The 25,503-nt window shown below is 44.7% G+C and overlaps 1 long non-coding RNA gene across 1 annotated transcript in view; it reads right to left on the bottom strand.

Moving 5' to 3' along the window:
• The window catches only part of LOC143783045 (uncharacterized), a 176,850-nt gene extending 173,996 nt beyond the window's left edge, over positions 1 to 2,854 (bottom strand). The window contains exon 1 of the long non-coding RNA XR_013217087.1: positions 2,481 to 2,854. This is a non-coding gene — a long non-coding RNA (uncharacterized LOC143783045). The remainder of the gene's footprint in view (positions 1 to 2,480) is intronic.
• Between the last annotated feature and the right edge of the window lie 22,649 nt (positions 2,855 to 25,503).

The raw sequence follows: 25,503 nt of genomic DNA, 5'->3' as shown, positions 1-25,503 counted from the left end.
ACGGTAACCATGATTAGGAGGCAAGGAACTTAGCAACTTCCAAATACCACCATCAAAGGGTAAGGCAGGTCCTGAAGAGCCAGCTCAATGGGAAGAATAAAATCCACGCCATCAATACATATGCCCTACTAGTTATCCAATACACTGCTGCCATAGTGTGCTGGCCAAGAGAAGAGATGGAAGCTGCAGATGTGAAGACACGAAAGCTCCTCACAATGCGTGGAGGTTTCCACCCTAAGTCTAAGGCTTCTTTTACACATACGATGTTTTTTGCAGCCCGTTATTGCAGGCCATTTTTGCGGGCAGTTTCGCCACAATTTTAATGGTCTGCCCCAATAACGGACTGCAAAAAACTTATCCTCCTCTGTCCTCCACTCATTACCTGCAGTAATGGCACCTGTTCGAACTTCTTATCAGTATAAAAGACACCTGTCCATAACCTCAAACAGTCACACCCCAAACTCCACTATGGTGAAGACCAAAGAGCTGTCGAAGGACACCAGAAAAAAAATTGTAGCCCTGCACCAGGCTACGATGACTGAATCTGCAATAGGCAAGCAGCTTGGAGTGAAGAAATCAACAGCTGGAGCAATAATTAGAAAATGGAAGACATACAAGACCACTGATAATCTCCCTCGATCTGGGGCTCCACGCAAGCTCTCACCCCTTGGGATCTAAATGATCACAAGAACGGTGAGCAAAAATCCCAAAACCACATGGGGGACCTAGTGAATGACCTGCATAGAGCTGGGACCACTATAACAAAGGTCACCATCAGTAACACACTACGCAGCCAGGGACTCAGATCCTGCAGTGCCAGACGCGTCCCCCTGCTTAAGCCAGTACATGTCCGGGCCCAGCTGAAGTTTGCTAGAGAGCATTTGGATTATCCAGAAGAGTATTGGGAGAATGTTATATGGTCTGATGAAACCAAAGTAGAACTGTTTGGTAGAAACAAAACTCGTTGTGTTTGGAGGAGAGAGAATGCTGACTTGCATCCAAAGAAAACCATACCTACTGTGAAGCATGGGGGGGGCAACATCATGCTTTGGGGCTGTTTCTCTGCAAAGGGACCAGGGCGACTGATCTATTTACATTAAAGAATGAATGGGGCCATGTATCGTGAGATTTTGAGTGCCAACTTCCTTCCATCAGCAATGGCATTGAAGATGAAACAAGGATGGGTCTTTCAGCATGCTAATGGTCCCAAGCACACCACCAGGGCAACGAAGGAATGGCTTCGTAAGAGGCATATGAAGGTCCTGGAGTGGCCTAGCCAGTCTCCAGATCTCAACCCCATAGAAAACCTTTGGAAGGAGTTGAAAGTCCATGTTGCCCAGCGACAGGCCCAAAACATCACTGCTCTAGAGGAGATCTGCATGGAGGCATGGGCCAACATACCACCAACAGTGTGTGCCAACCTTGTGAAGACTTACAGAAAACATTTGACTTCTGTCATTGCCAACAAAGGATATATTACAAAGTATTGAGATGAACTTTCGATAATGACCAAATACTTATTTTCCACCATAATTTGCACAATAAATCTTGCCAAATCAGACAAGGTGATTTTCTGGATTTGTTTTCTCATTTTGACTCTCATAGTTGTGGTCTACCTATGATGTCAATTACAGGCCTCTCACATCTTTTTAAGTGGGAGAACTTGCACAATTGGTGGCTGACTAAATAGTTTTTTTCCCCACTGTGTGTGTGTGTGTGTGTGTGTGTGTGTGTGTGTGTGTGTGTGTGTGTATATATATATATATATATATATATATATATATACACACACACAAACATATAATGCAATGTTCTCATATACCTACATACAAGTACAACACATACTACACATAACATATCAAACATTACTGAAAGCCCGTGACCCCCTAACATCATGGTGAGATCATTCGGTGGATCTACATCCCAGGGCTCTGGGCTTTGCATGCAATCCCTCTATGCCATGTGCTCCGAAATTAATGGCGCTCCCTCCATCCTATTTAACGCTGTAGTCAGTTAAAGTAAACAAGAAACAAAAAACACCCTCCGTTATAAAACGATTTCTTATTGCCGATCGACCTGATCAGAACAGTTACTTTTACTTTCACAATCAATAAAGAAACATCCAATGACACGTCACATGTATACACACATATATACATATACACATACACTATACAAGCTATAGTCAATATGAAGGTGTATTCAGCAAAGGGTTAAAAATATCCGAATGAGGGTTTTCTATTAATATAACGTATCAGTGCTAGGCCACAGCTATGGGATATGGGCAATCGAGGTTTTTTTACGGAGACTTTTATGCGAAAATGGAAAAATATCGGCTTGAGGATGGGAGTCCGGGAAAAGCGAAATGTTATTTTTGTCATTTAGGGGAGGATTGGATTGGGTTTTCGGGAAGCCATCTCTACCTGGAAGAGAAAAATATTATAGGGACGAAGGAATTACCTTAACGGACGGACACTTACCCATCGGAGAGCCTTTAACCCTTTAGTCCCGGGATCACGTAATCCTTTGGAAAATAAAGTTGCAGAAATGATAAATCCGCAATAAGATCGTCTTCCATGTGCTCATTGTAGCACGCGCTCGGCTCAGTTGAACACTCTGCTGTCGACCAGGGCCTGACGTCACATGAATACAGACAGGCAAACACGCACACCCCCTGCCCAGAGTGACACAGGCGCACACTGACTGCAGGCTGCGGAGAGGCATCAGAGCCATGCATGGCTCCTGGCCTGACAAGTCCTCTCAACTTTCCCAGCACGGTGCATGGGTCATGCTTCCTCTGTGCACTGCTCGTAGACCATGTGCTGGGCAGTCAGCAGCTTCATCCTGTGGGAGTGGAGGGAAGGGGGTGTGGGGAAGGCAGCTGCACATTATAAGGGCAGATTCACACGCCGCAGATTTGTTGCAGAAATTTCTGTGATTTGCAATGAGTTCAGGTCGTCTGAGCGGAGATGTTTGACAATGAGTTTGGAGCGATGGGAAAATCCCAGAAAATTCAGCAAAAAATCTGTAATGGAGAGCGGTCACAAAGATATACCATGCAGAGTGAGGTTATACATACACGTCATGCAGTGTCGTATTAACTGCACATTAGAAATATACCAGAAATGTCCCAGAAGTGACCAGAAGGTAAGAACTACGACTGTTTACTAACTGCAGCTTCCTGTTCATCTTCCCTCACTTACTTTTCACCATGCTTACAGACGCCCCTACAGTTATTGCTCCACTAATCTTTACTCTCCTTCACTAACCCCAAACCCTGTCACCTACCAGACAGATATTTATTTCTCCTTCCCTTTGACCCCCCTTCCAATCCTGACCTCATCTGCAGGCCTGCTCCTAAACTTCAGAACCATCCTTCAAAAACACAAAACAAGCCACTTGTTTGCTCTCTTTTTGCTTCTCCTCACTGCAGGACACATATCACCCAATTTTGGACCTCCACAGGTGCTACCCCCTATCATTTATCCTTCCTATCACTCCTCATCTTCTAAAAACTACCACAAACCCCCCAATATAAAACCCATTCACTTGACCCCCACTTCAGCGTTCCCTCTCTCTGGAGCTCTTTGGAAAACCTATTCCATCTGCAATAAGCTCATGTCATTCACTACCTCTTTATGTTCAGCAACATATCCCTACTTGGCCTCACCAAAACATGGCTGACACCTTCTGACACAGCCTCCCCTGCTGTGCTGTGTTACGCTGGCCTTCACTTCACCCACACTCAGTTGGTCTTCTCCTTTCTAACAACTGCACCTTCATCCCAATCCCACCTCTACCCTCCCTTATCCTCCATTCTTCTGTCCCTATCTACTCTCTCTTCAACCATGAAATAGATGTCATATACCATCCCTCGGGTCTGAATACTGCCTTTATCAACTACTTCTCTACCTGGCTTCTACACTGTCTCTCTGCTGACATTCTCACCATCATCATGGGTGACTTTAACATCCTCACTGATATCCACCAGTCAGCAGCCTCCAAACCCTGTCTTTGCTTCATCCTTTGATCTTACTCAATGGTCCTCCACAACCAGCTACACAGACAGACATACATTAGATGTTATTTTCACATGCCTCTGTTCCCTATCTTACATCACAACCTCACCTCTCCCCATATTTGACCACCATCTACTTATATTCTTGTCCCTGTCCTCTACACTTGACTACAGGTCCAGTAACTAGACCCCCCCCCTCCCCGCAGAAACCTCTCACACCTCAACATTTACACACTCTCTGATTCTCTTCTGCTGCTCGTCAACATATCCTCACTCCACAACACACATCAGCTATTGACTCAGTGACATCTCTCATGCATTGTGCAGTGCGACAAATGAATAGACAACCCTGGTGCACCAACCTCACTAAAAAGCTATAGCAAGTTCCAGGGTTGCGGAGCGGCACAGAAAGAAAATGTGCTCACAGGAAGACAGACAAGCAACTTCACATTAAAGCTGGCCCTCACCTCCGTTAAACAGGAACACTTCACAACTCTCATATCTTCTTTATTCCATAACCAAAAACAGTTATTCAGCACTTTGATTTCTTCCTCTGTCCATCGTTGACCACCCTCATTTCTGCAGAAGACAAAAACAAGATCAACCAAATCAGGTAAGTCTTTACTGATCAACCATCACAAAACATATGAATAACAGTCCACTGTCCTTCCCCCATAACCTTCCTGCTCACCATCACTGAAAGAGAGCTTACTCATCTTCTCTCCAACTTGCACCTTGCCATTTGTACAATTAACCCCATTCCATCCTCTCCCCCAACCTCACCACCACGCTTATCCCAACCCTAACCTATCTCTTCAACTTATCATTTACTTTTGGTATTTTCACTTTTGCTTTCAAGCATGCCACAATCACATTTATCTTGAAGAAGCCAACCCTTGACCCAACCTCTACATCCTGCTATTGTCTCGTATCGCTACTCCCATTGGTCTCCAATCTCCTTGAACAGCACGTTCACATTGAACTTTCCTTCCACCTCTCATCCAACTAACCCTTTGACAACCTGCAATCTGGCTTCCGTCCCCACCATTCCACTGAAACTACTCAGATGAAACTTAACTTACTGCAAAAGTAAGCAGACAATTCTCTATATGCCTCCTTCTAGACCAGTCCTCTGACTTTGACACGATCGACCACTCCCTCCTACTACAGATCCTCTCCTCCATTGGCATTAAAGACATTGCCCTCTCCTGGAATCCTCATACATTATTAACCAAGCTCGGTGGAAGGTCCTGTAAGTGTAGGGTTGTAGTTGAGCAAATGGAGTTGGGTATTTGGTCAGGATTAATGGTGTCGTCATTGCTGAAAACAACAGGCAGATATGTACTTATCCATAATTCAGTACCATAAGGGAGGCATCTGACTGGCTCCAAATTTATTCTGCAGTGGAACAATGACCCCAAAAATTCAACCAATGTTATCAAGAACAAGGAATCCTGGAAGTGATGGTTTGGCCCCATAGAGCCCCAATCTCACATCATCCAGCCTACTTGGGTTCACAAGAGGAGTCAGAAGATCTTGGGTCAGTTCTCCAAGATGTTTGAAACATCCTCTTGCTGAGTTCCTTCAAAAACTATTCAAGTAAAAGTATCTAGAAAAATTGTTGAAGTCAAAGGGCCGTCACTAATGGGATTTAGATTTTTTTTTGTTCATTTACTTTACATTTTGTCTATTGTTTTTTAAAACTTAACTATTAACACTTGTATTGTTAAAAGTATTTGTACTTCGCAGCATTTTTTCCACACTTGCCTACAACTTTTATGCACACTATGACAGAGTCACTGGTGAAGTGATGGAGGGGAGATTCGTTTCACTGCACAGGATGGAGTCAGTGATGTAAAACCAGAATAGTTTCCTCCAGCACACTACGTATTGGGACAGTTTATTGAAAGTTATATTATGGGCTGATTTTAGTCGACATTCATAGAGCGGGAGGGAGAATGTCCACATATCTCTATCTGCAGTGTCCTGACAGGACTCATGTGATGTCGATATCATGTGATCAGTCACATGATGGAGGAGTCACATAGTCTGGGCATAAATGGCTGACTGCAAAAGCTTTCAGTGTTCAGTGCGTGCCTGTAGAGAGCACACTCCAGGAAGGTGCGTGCTAAGCTTGAACCACGGATATTGCTACCTGTGAGCGGGCTGACCTGCGTTAGGAAAAGGAATGTTTTGTTTTTCTTTGTTTTGCCCAGAGGGCTGTGCTTATGTTCCCAAGTTTGGTTTATGCTGTCTACAATTAACCAAGCCCTTTCTTAAAGAGACAGTGTTCCAGTCATACCTCTGTGTCTAGTCAAGTGAGACGCTCTAGCACAGGTGGTAGAGAATGCGGGCAGCATTTCCAATGAACACATGTGACGGTCACAAGCTAGATTATGATGGTCAGGCAAGATGGAGGACCTCCTGAAACATCTGCTACATGCACAGCAGTTACAACATCAGCAGCAATTACAGTAGCAACAGATGGTGCAACAGGACACTAGTAAGCTGCTTTTACAGTAGGTGCAGCAGGAGCAGCACCAGCAACACCAGCAGCAGACTAACTTGCTTACAGAGGTGGTTCGTGGAAAGCCAGCAGTCCCTCCCCCAAGTCCAGGTGACGACACGTGCGTCCGGAAGATGGTAAGACAAGCCATGCAAAAAATGACCCCAGGTGATGATGTGGAGGCCTTTTTGACTGTGTTCAAGTGAGTAGCGGAGCATGAGAAGCTACCGCCAGAGCAGTGGGTGGAGGTGCTGGCCCCCATTTGACTGGTGAGCCCCAGAAGGCCTATTATGATTTGTTATTACAGGATGTGCAGGAGTATGCCAAGTTAAAGACTGACATTTTGGCATGTGCAGGAGTGACTATGTAAGTCAGAGCACAAAGGGTTCACCACTGGGAATATTATGGGGACAAACCACCTCGGTCCCAAATGTTTGATCTACTGCATCTCATGCACAAAATGGCTGCAGCCGGAATCCTCCACTCCAGCCCAGATGGTCGAGTGCGATGTCATGGACAGGTTTATGCACTCCCTTCCTAGGCCGCTGCAGACCTGGGTTGCAGAAGGAGATCCCCAAAATGCAGATGAACTGGTGGGCCTAGTGGAATTGTTCCAGGTGGTTGAGAGGTCCCTAAGAAAGTCAGGGGGTGGTGCATCCTCATAATGGGATACCCAGCGAGAAATGGAGCCCCAAAAGAGGGGTAGTAAAGCTACCACTTGGGAGAGTCCTAGATCCTAAGGGGTTTCTGAGGGGTTGGCAAAGGCCACAGGTAATGACTGGCTTTGCTGGAGATGTCGCGGTTCTGGACATATATCCGCCCATTGTCCCTTGTCCTCCAAAGAGATGGACTACAGCCTAGGGAGGCGCTGCTCCTACTATGTCTACCCCGTCTGCAGTGTGGGCTATCAGCCCGGTGAGGGGCCGCAGGCATGTCCCGTGTCAATAAGTGGGGTGCTGGTGAGAGGACTCTTAGACTCAGGGACTTAGACCCTGGTAAAAGCCACATTTCACCATTAGTTGATCCTGGGGAAACACGTGGGTGTACGCTTTATCCACGGGAACTCCAAGGACTATCCTGTCATCGGAGTGTTGGTTAAAACAAATCGGGGTACAGAGTCACATGGCGTCGGGGTGGTTGAGCATTTGCTGCACCCTGTGATAATTGGGAGGGACTTCAGCCTTTTCTGGGACTTGTGGGGAAAGGCAGAGATATCAAAGGACACAGACAGGAGCCAGCCCAACCCTGTCGAAACCCCAACACAGTCAGAGGGATGAGTTCACCTTGTGTGTCTCGGCTGGAGACTAGGACGAGATGGTGACCAGTGAGACTGAAATTCCTGAACTGGGTTTTTCTGGCAGGAATTATGGGACTGCCCAAAGGCAGGACTTGACTTTGAAAAATGTACTGGAAAATGTGACTGTGATAAATGGGGTTGCCCAAGAGCCGGAGGCCAACACCAGGTTCCTGTACTTTGAGGTCAGTGGGGAGTTGCTATATTGGGTCAATAAACTTAGAGGGGAAGTATTGGAGCAGCTATTAGTCCCGGGACTCTATGGATGTAGGGTACTAGATCTGGCCCATGCTCATGTCTTGGGGGGCACCAAGGTGTTGATGAGACCCAAGAATGAGTCCTTCAAAGGTTTTACTGGCCTGGGTGTCACAGGGTCATTACTAATTTCTGCCGTTCCTGTTCTACCTGTTAGCTAACTGCCCCTGTATCCCACTTCCGCAGTCCCCTAGTTCCGTTACCCATAGTCGAAGTCCCGTTTGACCGGATTGCCATGGACCTGGTCGGGTCCTTAGATAAGTGCGCCAGGGGTCACAAATACATCCTCATGGTAATACGCGGTACCCCTGAGAAACTCCTCTGCCCGAAATTTAGCACAAGAGCTAGTCCATATTTTCTCCCGGACAGGCCTGCTGAAGGAGATCCTGATGGACTAGGGGACACCATTTATGTCCAAGGTATTGAGGGAGTTGTGCAAGGCCCTCCAGATTACCCAACTTAGGACGTACCAGATGCAGACAGACAGCCTGGTGGAGAGGTTCAATAAGAGCCTGAAGTCCATGTTGAAGAAGGTCATGGAGAAGGATGGCCGAGATTGGGATTGCCTCCTGCCATACCTACTGTTCTCCATCAGGGAAGTACCCAAGACCTCTACGGGGTTCTCACCGTTCGAGCTGTTATACGGACGGCACCACCAGGGACTTCTAGATGTTGGTTGCATAGGAGACTTGGGAAGCAGAATTTACAGCTCACCGGAGCGTCATCAAGCATGTGGCCCAAATGCTGGACCAGATGGCAAAGATGATGCGGATTGTGAAGGAGAGCCTCCTTCAAGCACAAGAAGCCCAAACGAGGGTCTACAACCGAGCCGCAAGGTTGAGAAAGTTTAGCCCTAGTGACCGGGTGCTCATGTTGATCCCCACTGTGGATGGTAAGGTCCATATGAGATGGTCAAGAAGTTGAGTGATATTAACTATGAAAATCAGCCAACCAGGGAGAAGAAAGCCTTACCAAGTGTACCACATCAACCTGCTGAAACCGTGGCGAGACAGGGATCCGGTAGAAGCAAGCTGCCTATGGGCCCATCCTGAAGCCAAGGTCTAGGAGGTCAGTGGCAGAGACACTATCGCTGGCCCAGAAACCACAGTGCTGTGAGCTGCTTCAGCGGAACCGAGACTTGTTTTTGGATTTACCAGGATGTATGCAGAAGGTGGAGCGCGAAATCCTGACGGAACCATATGTGAGGGCGAACCAAATGCCATATTGGATTACTGAAGCTCGCCGCAAGGTGATCTCCCTGGAGGTGAAGAGAATGTTGAGCCTGGGTGTCATCGAGGACTCAGAGCGGCTGGTCCATTCCTATTGTTCTGGTGCCAAAGCCAAATGGAGAGTGTCGCTTCTGTAACGATTACAGAAAGCTCAATGAGGTGTCCAAGTTCAACGAGTATCCGATGCCCCAGGTTGATGAGCTTATTGAGAGGCTAGGGTCACCCAGGTACATCACCACCCTGGATCTAACGAAGGAATACTCGCAAATTCTCCTGTCTCCAAGTGCCAAGGAGAAGATGTCCTTTTCTACACCTGATGAGGGCATTCAATATACCCAGATGCCGTTTGGACTACAAGGAGCCCAAGCCACCATCCAAAGGGCTATGGACCGGATACTAGTCCCTCACAAGTAGTACGCCGCTTATTTGGACGGCATTGTGATTTTCAGCCCGGATTGGGGAAATCAACTGCAGAAGGTCCAGGTGGTACTCGATGCACTAAGGAAAGCGGGGTTTACCATAAACCCAAAGAAGTGCACTCTTGGGATAGAGGAGGCAAAGTACTTGGGCTATATTGTTGGAAGAGGCGAGATAAAGCCGCAAGTAGACAAAGTGGAGGCAATCCAGAAGTGGCCTCAACCAGTCTCCAAAAAGCAGGTCAGGGCATTTCTGGGATTTATGGGATATTATTGGTAATTTATCCCAAACTTCGCCCATGATAGCAGCCCCCCTGACTGATCTTCTCATGGGCACAAAGTCGACGATGGTCCTCTGAAGCGGAGATGGCATTTCAGAAGTTGAAGCTCGTCCTGTGCAGACAGCCAGTCTTGGTCGTACCAGACTTCACTAAGGAGTTTGTGCTCCAGACGGACACCTACGAAGATGGTTTAGGAGCTGTGCTGCCCCAGATAATAGATGGCGACAAACACCCAGTCCTATACCTGAGTAGGAAATTCACCTCCTGTGTGGAGAACTATGCCATCGTGGAGAAAGAGAAAGATATTACCTGTTAGGCAGAAAGTTCAGGCTAATATCTGATTATACGCCCCTGGGATGGATGAGGGAAAAGAAAGGGAAGAATGCCCGGGTAACTAGGTGGTTTCTGGCGCTCCAGGACTTCACTTTCCATGTGGAGCACAGGTAAGGGAGGTTACATGGGAACGCAGATGCCCTGTCCATATTTGACAGTCACTGGTGAAGTAATAGAGGGGATATAAGTGTCACTACGCATGATGGCGCCAGTGATGTAAAACCAGAATAGTTTCCTCCAGCACACTACGTGTTGGGACGGTTTATTGAAAGTTGTATTTTGGGCTGGTTTTAGTGGTCATTCATAGAGCAGGAGGGAGAATGTCCACGAATCTCTACCTGTAGTGTCCTGACAGGACCTGTTTGATGTTGAAATCATGTGATCAGTCACATGATGGAGGATTCACATGGGCTGGGCTTAAATGGCTGACTGCAAAAGCTTTCAGTGTTCAGTGTGTGCCTGGAGAGAGAGCACTCCAGGAAGGTGTGCGCCGAACCTGAACCGCGGACATTGCTACCTGTGAGCGAGCGGACCCCCACTAGGAAAAGGACTGTGTTTCTTTTTTCTCTGTTTTGCTGTTTTGCCCAGAGGGCCCTGTTTACGCTAACAAGTTTGGTTTATGCTGTCTACAATAAACCAAGCTCCTTCTTAAAGAGACAGTTTTCCAGTCATACGTCTGTGTCCAGCCGAGTGAGTCGCTCTACCACAACACGTAAAGTGTCAAGGAATAAATGGCATTATAACAATAACACAGTAACAGTACTGTGCATAACTTGCAGTGTGAGGTCAGATATATATGTAATGTAGTGCACAGTTGGATGCTGAGAAGCATAATTAAAACGTTTATGATTGCGGAAAAAAATGGAAGGGTCAATATTACTAATATTTGTGCACAAGGGTAGAATAAGAGGTGATAGATCTATTGTTAATGTTTCCGACATGTAGTGACAAGGGATTGTGGGCACCTACCTGATCCCTCGAACTAGAGGTGCCCTATGCTATTCCTGTCCCCTGGATTACTCTGGATGGTGGAGATGCTGGGGTCTCGTACCTTGCTATGCTCCTATCTTGCCCTTATCTGTTCCCTCCCTCTCCCAGGGAGGTGTGAGGCCGAAGTGTATAGGCAAACACTAACCAGACAAACAGGGGTAAACAGACAGGGATAAAAGAAAACTATAATCATCCAAAAACACTCCCAATACCACAGAGTGGGAAACAGGAGAGTTATTGGAAGGACAAAACCAAATGGAAGAGGATAAGAATAAACATGCAAATCAACTCCATGTAGCAATCTCCTGAAAAAGTCTCCAACTGCCAGCTCCACACACTGAACTCTATCTTACAACTCCAAACCAGGTACTGATAGCTATCACTGGCAAGGTCAGAAGCAAGGAGGATGGCTCTTTTACCTGTTGGGAGTAACAAACTCAGAACAGCTGATAAAGCCCAAGACAGATAACTACTCCAACTAAGCAGTTTAACCCTTGCAGCACCAGAGCATACCACATACACACATTTCTACTACATACACAGAAATACGCAGCTCTGCTACACACACACAACTCTGCTAAATATACACACATCTTTGCTTCATCACACAGCTCTGCTAAATATATATAAACAGCTCTGCTACATAATCACAAAGCCCTACTACATCAAAACACAAAACTCTGGACTGTATTATCTCTACAGACCTAATGATGAATTTTATTATTTGCTTTTGCTCTTTTTATAAGACCAAAATTTCTCATGTAGGTTAATATAGAGTTCAGGGTTTGATCTTGCCTGAGTCGGTAGACCTCTTACTACTAGAGAAGTCACTAAATGTCACAATTTTGACAAATCTTACTGGAATTCCACTCAAAAATAGTAAAGTTTCTGTGAACTTACGGTAATCAGATGCTTCCTATTTCATGTCACAGAGACTTCCTTAAAAAAATTACACTTCTTGCATATTAACATGCAGAAACTTGGTTTAAGATAAATCAACGAGAAGCAAAGTCTTGGGACCCAATATGCTTATTACACCAGGGAATCATCTAGCTGGACAGAAGAGCAAATACTTGATATAGTCAGAGGGGAGTCAACGCGGGAGTTATGCCCTTCCAGTTTTGTGGGTAGAAGGACACAACATTCAAACAAGCTTCTGGACCAGATCAAAGACAGAGTTGGCTTCACACCAAAAAAAAAGGTTTGATGGCCTCCAACACTTTTTTGGATGGAATGAAATAGCAAGTAATGACACTGCTGAAAGAGGACCTGTCATTTGCCATGAAAATGTAATATTTTTTTACATAGTGTAAATGCCGCTGTTCTGTTCCGGTGATTTTTTTCTTTTGCTCCTGCACCTTTCCGTTCCTGAGATGTGGTCCCTTTTTCCTTTTATGTATTCGTAGTGATGTTAGCCAAGAGGGCGTCATTCAGAACTCTTTTCCGTTGATGACTTCCTGATGACCACGCCCAGTTGGTTACAAAAGAACACACTTATATATACAAGTAAGAGAGGGTCATATCTCAGGAACGGAGAGGCGCAGGAGCTAAAAAAAAACATCTCCGGATTCAGGAGAACAGAGGCATTTACACCTGGTAACATTTTTCTTACATATTTAGAACAGGTGACAGGTACTTTGTAATTACTACGGCCATAGAGACCATAAAAAAGCCATGCAGCGCCCTAATAGTAATCCTACAATGTGTGTGATCATCTGTAGACAAACGTTAAGTTGTCAGGTTGAAAAAAAGACTAGATTGCGGAGAGGTATAAAGTGCGTGTTACATGAAGGGAGTAGCAAATTCCAGCGAAGATGTCTGGGTCAGTATCTATATGGCCCTCAAGATGTTATTATACCTGCAATACAATTATACTGCATGATTAGCTCTAATTTTGCGTTTTGAGTGGAGACATCGGTATTTCCAAGACAGTCATCACATTTTCTCTTCGAGATAGAACTGTCCTGTATACAGATGACTTACGTCAGTAGATCACGGCAATAAAAAATAGAAGATGGTCTAGAGCTGAACCCTGACAGATAAAGCAGGTAGAGCTGAAGTAGAACCAGAAAAAATCAAAATATTTGGTGGAAGCCAAGAGAAACCATGACCATTAAATCCAATGATTGTTTGGAGGTAGGTGACTACTTACGATTTCGCTCAAGACCTCAATCTATGGGTCAGAATTGAAGGTGTGATAGGCTTCCATTTTCTCAGACATGAGGTGCTCCTATCTGAAAGGAGTTGGCTCTATTTAGGATATCAAATCCAGTAGATGAGTAATTGTGGAATAAAGGAAACACTCTTTTTATTACAATCAGATCTGGCAGTCAAAGGTCTTTGGAAATCTAGATACATTTTGGTGGAATATTAAGGATCTTCCAAAAATGTCTAGGTTTCCAACGATCTCTCAGTTGCCAAGTAAATCTAAAGGAAAGTATTACATTTAAGCTATGCTGGCTCATCCACTGGATTTGATATTGTGAGTAGACACAATCCCTTTCAGATAGGAGGGCCTTGAGTCTGCCAGAATGGAAGCCTCTCCTGCATAGAGACCCTAAGTCCTGCTCCATAGATTGAGTAAAAAACTCTAAGAAGTCTTTAGTGATGTATGAAAACCAGATATTTATGGATCCATTAAAGTTAAGAGATGGGGAGCAGGACAGAATCAGTCAAGAATAAGCATCCTGAAGACTGGGGGAACAAGGACAATCTTTGGACCAGAAGGATGTACAGTATGGCAGGTGGAAAAAATTAGATTAAGATGGCTACTAAATAGGAGACCATGGAGATGAGAGAAAGTAAAGTGATTTTGTCTGGCTTAGAGCTCATTCACGCGTCAGTTTTCTCCTTCGAGTTCTATCCGTATTATTCATGGATAGAACTCATATCTATTAAAGCTTATGGAGCTTTACACATGTAATGTCACGCTACAAGTGGTCCTCACAAAGTCTTGGAGACATGATTGACTTTAATCTGAGTCACAGATCAAACTCAACAATCGGTACATGAAAAAAATCAGACAGCACTCCTGTGCCATCCATGCCCTAGGTGAAGCTTGAGAAACCCACAACAGTTTTGTGTTTTTTTTTGGATATCTGAAAAACTGATGATTTCAATCTCTGATGGTAAAAACTGACACGGACTGAACACTGATTAAAACTGAATCCAAAAAATGGATGGAACGAAAACTATTTTTTAAGCTCAGCTGGACATGAAGAAGGGAGACGCCCACTGGACTCCTTTCCTTGTTTCTGGACTGTTCTCCTTATGCTTTATCCCGACCCAGATAATGTATTGACAAGGAAGTAAGAGAGAAACGCAACCCTAATGGTGCACCATAAAAGAGGATGGATAAGGGGGTACATGTAGGTAGTTTCCGAGCCGTCTGCCCCATTGGGGTGTACTCTAAGTTACATGTGATAGTTGGGTGCCTTGATATGGATTTTACATTGCAGGGCATTTTTCAGACCTTTGGGGGGTCAAAAGAATAAATTCACCCTCCCTGACTATTTTGCAGTGTAATGATTACATCGAAGCTCACATTTAGCACAACCTTTGCCGCGTGTTCATAGCTCACGTGTGCGGCTGGTGTGAACAGTCCCAGCTGTCTGCACCGCGGTAAATAAATGAAACCCTATGTAATAATGCCATGTGTGATCAGCAAGTGGCACATATGGACTGGTTCTATGGACTCGTCCACAGCAAGGTGCCATGTGTGCCCTAGATTGCCACAAACGACCAGGATAACTCTCCAATCAGAACTCTGGGATATTGGGGACGTCAGAAAACAGAGACGTGTAGGCCTGTTAAGATGATCAAACCCAATAGTTCTATAGCGGACGGGTATGGTCCAAGATTCAGGGCACAGAACGATTACACTTCTAATGGAGGAGGTTTTGTCAAGTTCTCTATCTATTATATGCCGACCCTGGTGAGGGGGAAATGGGGGACCACCAGAGATCTGTATTTTCTATCTGTGGTTGGTACGTCAGGTTAGAGCAGTGAGTATTCCTCCATCAGGGCCAATGAGGGAATATTTCATTAGAAAATGGCCAATTGTTTAAATCAAGTTTGTATTTAAAGCTTTTTTTTTACTGTTTGGCGATTTGTTTTTTTCATTTTCTTATCACTTTCTATATATAAAAAAGTCAAATCAAGCAGGTTTCTCTCTAAGCATAAGATACTTCCTATTCTGTAGAGATCACGTCTCCTCCTGTACAATGACTGATAACACCTCTATATACAGTAGATAACACAGGATCCACCATTCACAATAGGTGATGTCACAGCTCACCTCCTCCTCCTGTACAGTGACTGATAACACCTCTATATACAGTAGATAACACAGGATGCACCATTCACAATAGGTGATGTCACAGCTCACCTCCTCCTCCTGTGCAATGACTGATAACACCTCTATATACAGTAGATAACACAGGATCCACCATTCACAATAGGTGATGTCACAGCTCACCTCCTCCTCCTGTACAATGACTGATTACACCTCTATATACAGCAGATACCACAGGATCCACCATTCACAATAGGTGATATCACAGCTCACCTCCTCCTGTACAATGACTAATAACACCTCTATATACAGTAGATAACACAGGATCCACCATTCACAGTATGTGATGTCACAGCTCACCTCCTCCTCCTGTGCAATGACTGATAACACCTCTATATACAGTACATAACACAGGATCCACCATTCACAATAGGTGATGTCACAGCTCATCTCCTCCTCCTGTACAATGACTGATAACACCTCTATATACAGTAGATAACACAGGATGCACCATTCACAATAGGTGATGTCACAGCTCACCTCCTCCTCCTGTGCAATGACTGATAACACCTCTATATACAGTAGATAACACTGGATCCACCATTCACAATAGGTGATGTCACAGCTCACCTCCTCCTCCTGTATAATGACTGATAACACCTCTATATACAGCAGATACCACAGGATCCACCATTCACAATAGGTGATATCACAGCTCACCTCCTCCTGTACAATGACTGATAACACCTCTATATACAGTAGATAACACAGGATCCACCATTCACAATAGGTGATGTCACAGCTCACCTCCTCCTCCTGTGCAATGACTGATAACACCTCTATATACAGTACATAACACAGGATCCACCATTCACAATAGGTGATGTCACAGCTCACCTCCTCCTCCTGTACAGTGACTGATAACACCTCTATATACAGTAGATAACACAGGATCCACCATTCACAATAGGTGATGTCACAGCTCACCTCCTCCTCCTGTGCAATGACTGATAACACCTCTATATACAGTACATAACACAGGATCCACCATTCACAATAGGTGATGTCACAGCTCACCTCCTCCTCCTGTACAGTGACTGATAACACCTCTATATACAGTAGATAACACAGGATCCACCATTCACAATAGGTGATGTCACAGCTCACCTCTTCCTCCTGTACAATGACTGATTACACCTCTATATACAGCAGATACCACAGTATCCACCATTCACAATAGGTGATATCACAGCTCACCTCCTCCTGTACAATGACTAATAACACCTCTATATACAGTAGATAACACAGGATCCACCATTCACAATAGGTGATGTCACAGCTCACCTCCTCCTCCTGTACAATGACTGATAACACCTCTATATACAGTAGATAACACAGGATCCACCATTCTCAGTAGGTGATGTCACAGCTCACCTCCTCCTCCTGTACAATGACTGATAACACCACTATATACAGTAGATAACACAGGATCCACCATTCACAGTAGGTGATGTCACAGCTCACCTCTTTCTCCTGTACAATGACTGATAACACCTCTATATACAGTAGATAACACAGGATCCACCATTCACAATAGGTGATGTCACAGCTCACCTCCTCCTCCTGTACAATGACTGATAACACCTCTATATACAGTAGATAACACAGGATCCACCATTCTCAGTAGGTGATGTCACAGCTCACCTCCTCCTCCTGTACAATGACTGATAACACCACTATATACAGTAGATAACACAGGATCCACCATTCACAGTAGGTGATGTCACAGCTCACCTCTTTCTCCTGTACAATGACTGATAACACCTCTATATACAGTAGATAACACAGGATCCACCATTCACAATAGATGATGTCACAGCTCACCGCCTCCTCCTGTACAATCACTGATAACACCTCTATATACAGTAGATAACAAAGGATCCACCATTCACAATAGATGATGTCACAGCTCACCTCCTCCTCCCATACAATGACTGATAACACCTCTATATACAGTAGATAACACAGGATCCACCATTCACAATAGGTGATGTCACAGCTCACCTCCTCCTCCTGTACAATGACTGATAATACCTCTATATACAGTAGAGAGCACAAAATTCACCATCCACAATAGGTGATGTCACAGCTCACCTCCACCTCCTGTACAATGACTAATAACACCTCTATATACAGTAGATAACACAGGATCCACCATTCACAATAGGTGATGTCACAGCTCACCTCCTCCTCCTGTACAATGACTGATAACACCTCTATATACAGTACATAACACAGGATCCACCATTCTCAGTAGGTGATGTCAAAGCTCACCTCCTCCTCCTGTACAATGACTGATAACACCACTATATACAGTAGATAACACAGGATCCACCATTCACAGTAGGTGATGTCACAGCTCACCTCTTCCTCCTGTACAATGACTGATAACACCTCTATATACAGTAGATAACACAGAATCCACCATTCACAATAGATAATGTCACAGTCACCTCCTCCTCCTGTACAGTGACTGATAACACCTCTATATACAGTAGATAACACAGGATCCACCATTCACAATAGGTGATGTCACAGCTCACCTCCTCCTCCTGTACAATGACTGATAACACCTCTATATACAGTAGATAACACAGGATCCACCATTCACAATAGGTGATGTCACAGCTCACCTCTTTCTCCTGTACAATGACTGATAACACCTCTATATACAGTAGATAACACAGGATCCACCATTCACAATAGGTGATGTCACAGCTCACCTCCTCCTCCTGTACAATGACTGATAACACCTCTGTATACAGTAGATAACACAGGATCCACCATTCACAATAGGTGATGTCACAGCTCACCTCCTCCTCCTGTACAGTGACTGATAATACCTCTATATACAGTAGAGAGCACAAAATTCACCATCCACAATAGGTGATGTCACAGCTCACCTCCACCTCCTGTACAATGACTGATAACACCTCTATATACAGTAGATAACACAGGATCCACCATTACAAATAGGTGATATCACAGCTCACCTCCTCCTCCTGTACAATGACTGATAACACCTTTATATACAGTAGATAACACAGGATCTACCATTCACAATAGGTGATGTCACAGCTCACCTCCTCCTCCTGTACAATGACTGATAACACCTCCATATACAGTAGATAACACAGGATCCACCAATGACTATAGGAGATGTCACAGCTCTCCTCCTCCCCCTCCTGTACATTGACTGATAACATCTCTATATACAGCAGATAGCATAGAATCCACCATTTGCAATAGGAGATGTCACAGCTCACCTCCTCCCCCACCTGTACAATGACTGATAACACCTCTATATACTATATACAGTGGATAACACAAAATCCACCATTTACAATACATGTTACAGCTCACCTCCTCCTCCTGTACAATGACTGATAACACCTCTATATATAGTAGATAATACCGGATCCACCATTCACAATAGATGATGTCACAGCTCACCTCCTCCTCCTGTACAATGACTAATAACACCTCTATATACAGTAGATAACACAGGATGCACCATTCACAATAGGTGATGTCACAGCTCACCTCCTCCTCCTGTACAATGACTGATAACACCTCTATATACAGTACATAACACAGGATCCACCATTCTCAGTAGGTGATGTCAAAGCTCACCTCCTCCTCCTGTACAATGACTGATAACACCACTTTATACAGTAGATAACACAGGATCCACCATTCACAATAGATAATGTCACAGTCACCTCCTCCTCCTGTACAGTGACTGATAACACCTCTATATACAGTAGATAACACAGGATCCACCATTCACAATAGGTGATGTCACAGCTCACCTCCTCCTCCTGTACAATGACTGATAACACCTCTATATACAGTAGATAACACAGGATCCACCATTCACAATAGGTGATGTCACAGCTCACCTCCTCCTCCTGTACAATGACTGATAACACCTCTATATACAGTAGATAACACAGGATCCACCATTCACAATAGGTGATGTCACAGCTCACCTCCTCCTCCTGTACAATGACTGATAACACCTCTGTATACAGTAGATAACACAGGATCCACCATTCACAATAGGTGATGTCACAGCTCACCTCCTCCTCCTGTACAGTGACTGATAACACCTCTACATACAGTAGATAACACAGGATCCACCATACACAATAGGTGATGTCACAGCTCACCTCCTCCTCCTGTACAATGACTGATAACACCTCTGTATACAGTAGATAACACAGGATCCACCATTCACAATAGGTGATGTCACAGCTCACCTCCTCCTCCTGTACAGTGACTGATAACACCTCTATATACAGTAGATAACACAGGATCCACCATACACAATAGGTGATGTCACAGCTCACCTCCTCCTCCTGTACAATGACTGATAACACCTCTATATACAGTAGATAACACAGGACCCACCATTCACAATAGGTGATATCACAGCTCACCTCCTCCTCCTGTACAGTGACTGATAACACCTCTATATACAGTAGATAACACAGGATCCACCATTCACAATAGGTGATGTCACAGCTCACCTCCTCCTCCTGTACAGTGACTGATAACACCTCTATATACAGTAGATAACACAGGATCCACCATACACAATAGGTGATGTCACAGCTCACCTCCTCCTCCTGTACAATGACTGATAACACCTCTATATACAGTAGATAACACAGGACCCACCATTCACAATAGGTGATGTCACAGCTCACCTCCTCCTCCTGTACAGTGACTGATAACACCTCTATATACAGTAGATAACACAGGATCCACCATACACAATAGGTGATGTCACAGCTCACCTCCTCCTCCTGTACAATGACTGATAACACCTCTGTATACAGTAGATAACACAGGATCCACCATTCACAATAGGTGATGTCACAGCTCACCTCCTCCTCCTGTACAATGACTGATAACACCTCTACATACAGTAGATAACACAGGATCCACCATACACAATAGGTGATGTCACAGCTCACCTCCTCCTCCTGTACAATGACTGATAACACCTCTGTATACAGTAGATAACACAGGATCCACCATTCACAATAGGTGATGTCACAGCTCACCTCCTCCTCCTGTACAGTGACTGATAACACCTCTATATACAGTAGATAACACAGGATTCACCATACACAATAGGTGATGTCACAGCTCACCTCCTCCTCCTGTACAATGACTGATAACACCTCTATATACAGTAGATAACACAGGACCCACCATTCACAATAGGTGATGTCACAGCTCACCTCCTCCTCCTGTACAGTGACTGATAACACCTCTATATACAGTAGATAACACAGGATCCACCATTCACAATAGGTGATGTCACAGCTCACCTCCTCCTCCTGTACAGTGACTGATAACACCTCTATATACAGTAGATAACACAGGATCCACCATACACAATAGGTGATGTCACAGCTCACCTCCTCCTCCTGTACAATGACTGATAACACCTCTATATACAGTAGATAACACAGGACCCACCATTCACAATAGGTGATGTCACAGCTCACCTCCTCCTCCTGTACAGTGACTGATAACACCTCTATATACAGTAGATAACACAGGATCCACCATACACAATAGGTGATGTCACAGCTCACCTCCTCCTCCTGTACAATGACTGATAACACCTCTGTATACAGTAGATAACACAGGATCCACCATTCACAATAGGTGATGTCACAGCTCACCTCCTCCTCCTGTACAGTGACTGATAACACCTCTATATACAGTAGATAACACAGGATCCACCATACACAATAGGTGATGTCACAGCTCACCTCCTCCTCCTGTACAATGACTGATAACACCTCTATATACAGTAGATAACACAGGACCCACCATTCACAATAGGTGATATCACAGCTCACCTCCTCCTCCTGTACAGTGACTGATAACACCTCTATATACAGTAGATAACACAGGATCCACCATTCACAATAGGTGATGTCACAGCTCACCTCCTCCTCCTGTACAGTGACTGATAACACCTCTATATACAGTAGATAACACAGGATCCACCATACACAATAGGTGATGTCACAGCTCACCTCCTCCTCCTGTACAATGACTGATAACACCTCTATATACAGTAGATAACACAGGACCCACCATTCACAATAGGTGATGTCACAGCTCACCTCCTCCTCCTGTACAGTGACTGATAACACCTCTATATACAGTAGATAACACAGGATCCACCATACACAATAGGTGATGTCACAGCTCACCTCCTCCTCCTGTACAATGACTGATAACACCTCTGTATACAGTAGATAACACAGGATCCACCATTCACAATAGGTGATGTCACAGCTCACCTCCTCCTCCTGTACAATGACTGATAACACCTCTACATACAGTAGATAACACAGGATCCACCATACACAATAGGTGATGTCACAGCTCACCTCCTCCTCCTGTACAATGACTGATAACACCTCTGTATACAGTAGATAACACAGGATCCACCATTCACAATAGGTGATGTCACAGCTCACCTCCTCCTCCTGTACAGTGACTGATAACACCTCTATATACAGTAGATAACACAGGATCCACCATACACAATAGGTGATGTCACAGCTCACCTCCTCCTCCTGTACAATGACTGATAACACCTCTATATACAGTAGATAACACAGGACCCACCATTCACAATAGGTGATGTCACAGCTCACCTCCTCCTCCTGTACAGTGACTGATAACACCTCTATATACAGTAGATAACACAGGATCCACCATTCACAATAGGTGATGTCACAGCTCACCTCCTCCTCCTGTACAGTGACTGATAACACCTCTATATACAGTAGATAACACAGGATCCACCATACACAATAGGTGATGTCACAGCTCACCTCCTCCTCCTGTACAATGACTGATAACACCTCTATATACAGTAGATAACACAGGACCCACCATTCACAATAGGTGATGTCACAGCTCACCTCCTCCTCCTGTACAGTGACTGATAACACCTCTATATACAGTAGATAACACAGGATCCACCATACACAATAGGTGATGTCACAGCTCACCTCCTCCTCCTGTACAATGACTGATAACACCTCTGTATACAGTAGATAACACAGGATCCACCATTCACAATAGGTGATGTCACAGCTCACCTCCTCCTCCTGTACAGTAACTGATAACACCTCTATATACAGTAGATAACACAGGATCCACCAATCAGAACAGGTGAAGGGGGAATGTTTTTGTTCTTGACCACCAAGGAATATCACCCACAGATTTAATAGGAACTGCGGGAACGGTAATCCTGTTTACGTAATTAGTTAGCCTCAAACTGCATGGTGAACATAAGATGCCAGGAAAATGCGGGTCATTTTGCCCTCTTCTGTGAACATGACCCAATCTTTCATCTGTATTTATTTATATATAAGAATTACCTTGAAGTGCCGCAGCGCCCGCTGCCTCTTTATTTTCCATATTTAGACAACCTTGGCTGTTACGCACACGCTGAAGACACCCAGATAAGAGCAAAAGCTGGAAATGTTCCGCTTTGCTCTGTAATTACTCTAGGATCTGGTTGGTTACTATTACAAAAAAAGGTGATTTTGCCAAATATTAACTCAGGACTTAAAAGGACACACGTTTTATGTGAGTAGCACTGATGACCGTGAATTTAGGAAAAAAAAATAGAACATGCAGACAATAATAGCTCTGTTATATATGTGTAGTGTGCACCAGTTTCTTGGGGTTCAACATGAAAATTGAAAGCCAAGAAGAAATAGTGTCCTGTCCTGTTAGTCAGGAAAGGAGCAGAGCCTCGAAAGTAGCATGGAAGTCTAGTCCTTCTATAGGGGAAGTATAAAAGTGTTACTCACCTGTCCTGGCTCTACCAGTGGTCGCTGTGTCTTTCTCCTTAATACAGCTATCTCTTTTCCTTCAAATGAGAACCTGTAATCTACTCTTCCAGATCCTACAGGTCGCTTCAGGTGGCAGGTGCCGCCTGAGTATTCAGGTAGTTCACGGTGCTACTGTGGACTTCTACTTAGTCTTGAACCTCTTGCCATAACCAGCTCTGTCACCATATTGTTCCAGCTCAGTATTACTGGACTCTGCTACAAACTCATCTGTGCTACATCGCTGAGTCTACGTTGCCTTATTGATGTGCCAGCTCTGCATTATTGGTCTATGCCTCAAACTCAGCTCTGTTACTTCACTGGACCAGCTCTGCCCCTGAACTTTCTGTACAACTCAGTTCTACTATTCTGGTTACTCAAACTGAGGTACCTCTGCTATTTTGCTGGACCAGCCCTGCTAAAAAAAAGCCTTGGTTCAGATCAATTCTGTAAGTCAATACTCTGCTGCCTCGCTGGACCTGCTCTACTGAAAACCCTCTGTAGAATTCTGCTCCCCTACACTGACTCTACCTTGCTTACTCATCTCTGAGTTTACCTGGCTCCCTTGTGGACTACAACTCTGCTATGCCAGTTGATGCTCAACCACAACAGTCTCTGTTATCCCAACTGGATCTCCCTACTGTACTAATGTGTAACAAGGTGGCACGGGGTGATGGTCGTGGGCGAGTCTATTAAGCAACAGTCAGTGAACACTCCGTCCCCTTGCAAATGAAGAGACGGGTACTCACTGTGTATGCTGGAACTCTAGTCCCATAAAGCAGCACTGAGTCACAGTTCTTTCCCAACAGTAGAAATTTAACAACGATGAAAAGAGAGAAGATAACAGTTCCTGCGCTGTCCCTATCCAGATACTCTGCCTCAACAGCTCCTCTCCGATTCCGGGGAGCAAACAGTCCTTTAATAGGCACTTGCTCAGTCCTAGTGCCCGTTCCTGCAGCCTGACAGTCCTGTGGTAGCACCTTTTCCCTCCAGGGGTATATTCCGCTCCAAGCAGTGGAGCACTGATATGGCCTGGTGGTTACGGAGCAGTACTGAGATGACCTGGTGGGTAAAACCAATCAGGGACAAGCTCAGCGGAGGTGGCAGCTCCACCGACAGTAATCACTGTTATGACCTAGTGATTACGGAGCAGAACTGAAATGACCTGGTGGGTAAAACAAATAAAGTACTAGCTCAGGGGAGGTGGTAGCTTTACTGACCGCAATCCCTACTTCTAACACCAACACTAGAAATAGCCGTGGAGCGTGCCTATCTCTGCCTAGACGCCTCTTCACAGCCTAAGAACTAGCTACCCCTGAAGATGGAAACGGAAAACTATCTCGCCTCAGAGAAACCCCCAAAGAAAAGATAGCCCCCCACAAATATTGACGGTGAGTGGAGAGGGAAATGACAAACTCAGAAATGAAACTAGATTTAGCAAAGGAGGCCAACACTATCTAAATAGACAGAGATAGAAAAGGCTACTGTGCGGTCAGTATAAAAACTAAAAGTCCACGCAGAGTTTACAAAAAATAAACTCCACACCGACTCACGTGTGGAGGAGCAAATCTGCGACCCCAGAGCTTCCAACTAGTCGGAATAATTCATAATGACAAGCTGGACAAAAGAGACATAACTTAAACCGAACAGAAGGTCAAAAGCAGGGAAACACACAAAAACTAGCAGAACTTATCTGAAGCTGAAATGGACTGGCCAACAGAGAACTTCCAGGAAAGGACTGAATCCACAGGAAGAAACATTGACAGCTGGCACCAACTACAACCTAAGGCCCAGTTAAATAACAAGGCCAGGGCACCGATTAGTGAAAGCAGCTGCTAAGTTCCACTTGAAACCACCAGAGGGAGCCCAAGAGCAGAACTCCCAAAAATACCATTCATGACCACAGGATGGAGCCCAAGAACGGAATTCACAACAGAGCACGTCCTG

This window comes from Ranitomeya variabilis, chromosome 6 (assembly GCF_051348905.1).
Source record: "Ranitomeya variabilis isolate aRanVar5 chromosome 6, aRanVar5.hap1, whole genome shotgun sequence".
In the NCBI taxonomy this organism is placed as follows: Eukaryota; Metazoa; Chordata; class Amphibia; order Anura; family Dendrobatidae; genus Ranitomeya; species Ranitomeya variabilis.
This window is presented reverse-complemented; position numbering and strand designations above follow the sequence as displayed.